Source organism: Bos indicus x Bos taurus, chromosome X (assembly GCF_003369695.1).
Source record: "Bos indicus x Bos taurus breed Angus x Brahman F1 hybrid chromosome X, Bos_hybrid_MaternalHap_v2.0, whole genome shotgun sequence".
NCBI classification, from domain to species: Eukaryota; Metazoa; Chordata; class Mammalia; order Artiodactyla; family Bovidae; genus Bos; species Bos indicus x Bos taurus.
The window spans coordinates 57,586,161-57,594,097 of NC_040105.1; the positions used below are offsets into that span (position 1 = coordinate 57,586,161).

A 7,937-nucleotide genomic window follows, 5' to 3' on the forward strand; every position below is an offset into this window, starting at 1 on the left:
ATAAAGTCCCAAAAGGGGAAAATTCTGAAAGTTTCCAGAGAGAAAACTGAGAGAATATGATGATGTTTTTCAAAGAGCTGATGAGAAATAACTTTGAACTTAGATTTCTAGATCCAGCCAAAATAATCCAGATGAGAACAAAAACATTTCAGAAAATTTATCAGACACCCTTTCTGAAAGGATGATTTGGGTATGTGATTCAGCAAGAAGGAAAATACATGAATTTAAGAGGAAGAAGGGGGTTCCAATGAAGCAATGGTGAGGGGGGAAACAGTAAAATTTACTGAAAAAAATCTAAAATAAGTTTGATTGTAAATTTAAAAAATTACAGTCTTGAAATACAATTCAGCTAATATCAACATGTAAGATGAGGGGAGGGACAGGAAAGAAGATAAAAGTTCTTGTGTTGTTTAAAGGGATGGGTATGGGAGAGTGTTGCAGACCTGTGCTTCAGAGGGGAAAGTTGTTTCCACCTGGAGCACTTGTAAATATTGGATTGGCCTCTGATGGACAGAATTGTCATGTTTTTAATGAAGCATGGCTTGTGCTGAACAAGACAAGCTGGGTCAAGCATTTGAAGATTCTTTTGAAGTACTGAGGCAGCATTCAACTGGAGACTTTCAGTACTCCTCAGATTACAAAAATTACCTGGCTTTTATCAACCACCGTTCTCATATCAGAGGAAATTCCAACAGCTATGGTTTGCAGCCTGCAGAGGAACCCATCTATAATTGGAGAACAGTAACAAACAGTGCTACGGACCTCTATTTTGAAGGAAATATTCATCAATCTCTGCAGAACATCCCCAAAAACCAGCTGGTACAACCTGCTCTTCTCCAGCAAAAGGGAGGAAAAGGCAGGAAGAAGCTCTGACTGTTTGAATACCTTCATGAATCCCTATGTAATCCAGAGATGGCATCTTGTATTCAGTGGATAGATCAAACCAAAGGCATCTTTCAGTTTGTATCAAAAAACAAAGAAAAACTTGCCCAACTCTGGGGAAAAAGAAAAGGCAACCAGAAGACCATGACTTATCAGAAAATGGCCAGAGCACTGAGGAATTATGGAAGAACTGGGGAAATCATCAAAATCCGGAGAAAGCTAACTTACCAGTTCAGTGAGGCCGTTCTCCAAAGACTGTCTGCACCTTATTTCTTGGAAAAAGAGATCTTCTATTCACAGTATGTTCAACCTGATCAAGGATATCTCAGTTTAAATAACTGGAATGCAAATTATAATTATACATATGCCAATTACCATGAGCTAAGTCACCCTGATTGCTAAATACACTCTTACATTTCATAATTTTCTGACATCAGAAGTCTCTACAAGTTTTAGGATTTTTCTCTAAAAGCAAATACTGAAAAAAACACTTCATGATTGTTATCTTCTATGACATAGCATATAATCTATACTAACTTGGGGAGAAATTTTGCCAGTGAACAGCTCTTTAGAATGATTGTCCCATTTGAAAGTATAGACTAAATGTCCTTCCTCTTACTAGTAACTATGCAATTATTTCTTTCTAGATTAATAAAGCCAGTGGAGACCGTTTGATTTGCATATTGATTAAACATTATTTTCTTGTCACTCAGACCAAAAAAAAAAAAAATCACTTTAGCATATATCCAATAACTTTAGCAACAGAACAAAAACTGATTGCCTGTGATAGTGTTCCTGCTAAATTATATTCAGGGCTTTAAAAATTTCAGTGGCTAAAACTAGAACTACTATATGATCCAGCAATTCCACTCCTGGGTATATATCCAAAGAAAATGAAAACACTAATTCAAAAAGATACAAAAATTTTTTTTGGCTGCACTGTGTGGCTTGTCAGATATCAGTTTCCCAACCAGGCCTTTGCAGTGACAATGCCAGATCCTAACCACTAGACTACCAGGGAACTCCCATAGTGACATTATTTACAATAGCCAAGATATGGAAGCAACCTTCTAGCCAACAGGTGAATAAAGGAGATGTGGTATACACACACATAGAATATTACTTTGCCACAAAAGTGAAATCTTGCCATTTGCAACATGGATGGACCTAGAGGATATTAAGCTTACTGCAATAAGTCAGACAGAGAAAGACAAATAATATATGTTACCATTTATATGTAGAATCTAAAAATTGAAACAAATGAAAATAATGAAATAGAAACAGACTTAAAGATATAGAGAACAAACTAGTTACCAGTAGGGGGAGGGCTGGGGGGAGGGGAGCAAGATAGGCATAGAGGATTAAGAGGTACAGACTACTAAATATAAAACAAAAAAGATACAAGAATGTAATGTACAACACAGGGAATGTAGCCAACATTTTATAATAGCTTTGAATAGAGTATAACCTAGAAAAATATTGAATCACTATGTAGTACATCTGAAACTAATATAATATTGTAAATCGACTATATTTCTATAAAATAAATAAAGATTTAAAAAATAAAAAAAAATAAAATAAAGGGATGGGTATGAAAACATTTACCTCAGATTGGGACTTGAACCCACGTGGCTGGGACTCAAACCCAGTCAAAACCCTGTTTGGGACTCGAACCCAGCCAAAATCCATAGTACCTGATTTCAGGACCTAATGTAGCTCAGGTTCTTGATGTCTCACTGCAGAAAGAATTCAGGGAGAGACAAGGTGATAGATAGGAAGTGGATTTATTCAGATACAGAGAGAAGCACACTCCACAGGCAGCGTGTAGGCCATCACAGAGGGTGAGTGTGGCCCCGAAATTTGGAGAGGTTAGTTTTTATAGGCTGGGTAATTTCACATGTGAAAGAGTGGGAGGATTATTCTAAATATTTTTGGGAGGGGGGAGAAATTTCCAGGATTTGGGCCATAGTCCACTCCCTGGTTTTTTAACAGTGCCTTGGAACCGTCGACATTCTAGGAATCAGCGAACTAAAATGGACTGGAATGGGTGAATTTAACTCAGACGACAATTATATCTACTACTGTGAGCAGGAATCCCTTAGAAGAAATGGAGTAGCCATCATAGTTAACAAGAGTCCAAAATGCAGTACTTGGATGCAATCTCAAAAAAGACAGAACGATCTCTGTTTATTTCCAAGGCAAAGCATTCAATATCACAGTAATCCAAGTCTGTGCCCTGACCAGTAATGCTGAAGAAGCTGAAGTTGAATGATTCTATGAAGACCTACAACACCTTCAGGAACTAACACCCCCAAAATATATCTTTTTCTTTATAAGGGACTGGAATGCAAAAGTAGGAAGTCAAGAAACACCTGGAGTGACAGGCAAATTTGGCCTTGGAGTATAGAATGAAGCAGGGCAAAGGCTAATAGAGTTTTGCCAAGAGAATGCACTGGTCATAGTAAACACAGTCTTCCAACAACACAAGAGAAGACTCTACACATGGACATCACCAGATGGCCAACACTGAAATCAGACTGATTATATTCTTTGCAGCCAAAGATGGAGAAGTTCTATACAGTCAGCAAAAACAAAACCGAGAGCTGACTGTGGTTCAAATCAAGAACTCCTTATTGCCAAATTCAGACTTAAATTGAAGAAAGTAGGGAAAACCACTAGACCATTCAGGTATGACCTAAATCAAATCCCTAACAATTTTACAGTGGAAGTGAGAAATAGATTCAAGGAACTAGATCTGATAGACAGAGTGCCTGAAAAACTATGGATGGAGGTTCATGACATTGTACAGGAGCCAGGGAGCAAGACCATTCCCAAGAAAAAGAAATGCAAAAAAGCAAAATGGCTGTCTGAGGAGGCCTTACAAGTAGCTGTGAAAAGAGAAGAAGCAAAAAGCAAACGAGAAAAGGAAAGATATAAGCATCTGAATGCAGCGTTCCAAAGAATAGCAAGGAGAGATAAGAAAGCCTTCCTCAGTAATCAGTGCAAAGAAATACAGGAAAACAACAGAATGGGAAAGACTAGAGATCTCTTCAAGAAAATTAGAGATACCAAGGGAACATTTCATGCAAAGATGGGCTCCATAAAGAACAGAAATGGTATGGACCTAACAGAAGCGGAGGTGGCAAGAATACACAGAAGAACTATACAAAAGAGATCTTCACGACCCAGATAATCATGATGGTGTGATCACTCACCTAGAGCCAGGCATCCTGGAATGTGAAGTCAAGTGGGCCTTAGGATGCATCACTTCGAACAAAGCTAGTGGAGGTGATGGAATTCCAGTTGAGCTATTTCAAATCCTGAAAGATGATGCTGTGAAAGTGCTGCACTCAATATGCCAGCAAATTTGGAAAACTCAGCAGTGGCCACGGGACTGGAAAAGGTCAGTTTTCATTCTAATCCCAAAGAAAGGCAATGCCAAGGAATGATCAACCTACTTCACAATTGCATTCATCTCACACACTAGCAAAGTAATGCTCAAAATTCTCCAAGCCAGGCTTCAGCAATACATGAACCATGAAATTCTAGATGTTCAAGCTGGTTTTAGAAAAGGCAGAGGAAGCAGAGATCAAATTGCCAACATCCGCTGGATCATTGAAAAAGCAAGAGAATGCCAGAAGAACATCTACTGCTTTTTTTACTATGCCAAAGCCTTTGACTGTGTGGATCACAATAAACTGTGGAAAATTCTTACAGATGGGAATACCAGACCACCTGACCTTCCTCTTAAGAAGTCTGTATGCAGGTCAGGAAGCAACAGTTAGAACTGGACATGGAACAACAGACTGGTTCCAAATAGGAAAAGGAATACGTCAAGGCTGTATATTGTCACCCTGCTTATTTAACTTATATGCAGAGTACATCATGAGAAACGCTGGGCTGGATGAAGAACAAGCTGGAATCAAGATTGCCAGGAGAAATATCAATAACCTCAGATATGCAGATGACATCACCCTTATGGCAGAAAGTGAAGAAGAACTAAAGAGCCTTTTGATGAAAGTGAAAGAGAAGAGTGAAAATGTTGGCTTAAAGCTCAACATTCAGAAAACTAAGATCATGGCATCTGGTCCCATCACTTCATGGCAAATAGATGGGGAAACAGTGGAAACAGTAGCTGACTTTATCTTTTGGGGGGCTCCAAAATCACTGCAGATGGTGACTGCAGCCATGAAATTAAAAGACGCTTACTCCTTGGAAGGAAAGCTATGACCAACCTAGACAACATATTAGACAGCAGAGACATTACTTTGCCAACAAAGGTCCATGTAGTCAAGGCTATGGTTTTTTCAGTAGTCATGTATGGATGTGAGAGTTGGAGTATCAACAAAGCTGAGCTCTGAAGAATTGATGCTTTTGAACTGTGGTGCTGGAGAAGACTCTTAAGAGCCCCTTGGACTGCAAGGAGATCAAGCTAAAGGAAATCAGTCCAAATGTTCATTGGAAGGACTGATGCTGAAGCTGAAACTCCAATATTTTGGCCACCTGATTCGAAGAACTAACTCCTTGGAAAAGACCCTGATGCTGGGAAAGATTAAAGTCAGGAAGAGAAGAGGACGCCAGAGGATGAGATGGTTGGATGGCATCACTGACTCGATGGATATGAGTTTGAGCAAGTTCTGGGAGCTGGTGATGGGCAGGGAGGCCTGGTGTGCTGCAGTCCATGGGGTCACAAAGAGTCGGACATGACTGAGTGACTGAACTGAACTGTACACTCCACTCCAACACCTCACAGATTGACTGGTATCAATCACTTTTGCAGATCAGGTGAAACTCTAAGAATTGCTTATTGAAGAAAGTGAAAAATCTGCCCAACCTTCTTATAATACCGACGCATCCATGCGTGCTAAGTCGCTTCAGTCGTGTCCAACGCTTTGTGACCCCATGGACTGTAGCCCACCAGGCTCCTCTGTCCATGGGATTCTCCAGGCAAGAATACTGGAGTGGGTTGCCATGCCCTCCTCCAGGGGATCTTCCCAACTCAGGGATCGAACCCGAGTCTCTTATGTCTCCTGCATTGGCAGGCAGGTTCTTTACCACGAGTGCCACTTGGGAAGCCCATAATACTCACAACAGGCCACAGATGCAATCTTGATACATTCTACCACCACTGCCATCAGCCCTGGCAAAATGTAGAATCCAAGGGACATTCTCTGAACACAATATAATAAAATGAAAACAACTTTTTCTCTAGGAACTTTAAAAAACACCCTTAAAGACTGTCTGAAGATGGCTGTTTGAACAAACTTGTGTACTTCCCCACTGCACCACTGAAGTGATGGAAAGGTTTCATTAATTCCTGGAAAAGAAGAAAGGGTGCCATCCAGGAACCAGGAATTGTGAAGGATTTCTAAAAAAAGAAAGCAGTGCACATAAGGTTTACAAGGGTGAAGAGAACCAGAAGCCCAGAGGAGCAGGTGGAAGCAACTAAGAAAGTAAGAGTGTATCCAGAGAAACCCCAGGTGGAGGGTAAATACATAGAAAGAGCAAGAACTGCCCCCAGAACTACAGGGCTAGTTGCATCATCAACACCCTTACATGGGTAGACAGCACTCTACTGACTTCTAATAATGGTGAACTCCCTACTTGCTACCTGGGAAGGGCCTGAGGTTAAGTGTGGGGAATTCTGAGAAGGAAGCAAATTAGAGCCTGAGGCACCTTCAGCCTCCACAGTAATAATGAAAGACAGAAACACATTTGTAGAGAGGGGATCGCTTCCAGTCTGTGTGCTCCATGGCCAATCACCCCAAAGCAAACAGGATCCTCAGGTGTCCTACCCACTTACGGAGAGTCTGACCGGGTGATACCTCAATCCATGCATTTTGTGAATACCACATGCAGATAAAACTGTAAAACACATAAAACGTTGATCAAAGCAACATTATCCTATGCCAAGCGTTGAAAAACTGTCCCTACAAGAACATGTGTCTCCCTAAAGGAGAATAAGTCAATTTACTAAACCAAGAGAATAAAGTGAACTGGACTCAATCCACAGCAATATTATGAAGATGGTATAGTTTTCTCATTGTCTCCCAGTCTCCTTTCTGCCTTTGTCCCCCATCCAATACCTTCCTGATTTCTAAAGTCTAGTGTTTCATCAAAAGTAGAAATATGTTTACCATGGCTCCCATATAATTTCTTCTACAGTGTAGTTGGTTGGCTGATTTTCAAGGCAAAAGGTGTCTGCCCCTAGCAGTGTACCCCAAGCCCTCTGTCTCTAATGGAAGGGTAAATCTGTCCCCTTTAGCAGTTCCTTCAGATGTGAACTGGGTAGCAGGGTCTGGCCACTCCCCTGAGTCTCAGGCCCCCTACCAACCATGTAGGCTCTTTTGAGAGAGACTATAATAGATAATAAAGCTAGCAAAAATGGACAAAATGTGGATACCATAAATTATAAAACTTTATAGAAGACTTAAGAAAGACCTTAAAAATGGAGACAAAGCCCAGGTTCTCGGATAGGAAGGCTCAACTACATAAAGATGTCATTAACCCCCAAATTGATCTATGAATTAACTGAAATTCCAGTCAGAATCCCAACAGGGACCCCCTTTTTTTTTCTAATCATGGAACTTGACCAGTAGATTCTAAAATGTACCCAGGAGTTCAAAGGACCTAAAGAAGTACAAAGAGGAAGCACTTGCCTTCTGAACAGTCAATCCTATTGTGGAGCTATTGTCCATGACACGGGATGGTGCTGGCACAGGGATTAGCAGATTGATCCTGGGACAGAAAAGAAAGCAGAGAAGCAGAACCACACACGAATACCCTTGACATTAAGCTGAGGTGGCCCTCAGAGCAGGGGGAACAAGAAGACTCATTCATCATCAACTTTCTCCCTTAAGAGGATGACAGGAACCCATCTCTCACCTTGTCAGCCTTTCTCATAGAGCTTTGTACACAGTCAAGGCTTAATAGGAGCCTGATGATAAATTGAGTGAGAAGAATTGTACTATTTGCCTACCCTCGCTGAGAGATTGCCTCTGTCTAATGCCTGAAATCTCTCCATTTAAACAACATTCCTTTAGCTAAGGGTTTCA

The 7,937-nt window shown here is 40.6% G+C and overlaps 1 pseudogene; it reads left to right on the forward strand.

Moving 5' to 3' along the window:
* The first annotated feature begins 360 nt into the window (after positions 1-360).
* On the forward strand, positions 361-1,757 carry LOC113887864 (annotated as a pseudogene).
* Positions 1,758-7,937: the final 6,180 nt, after the last annotated feature.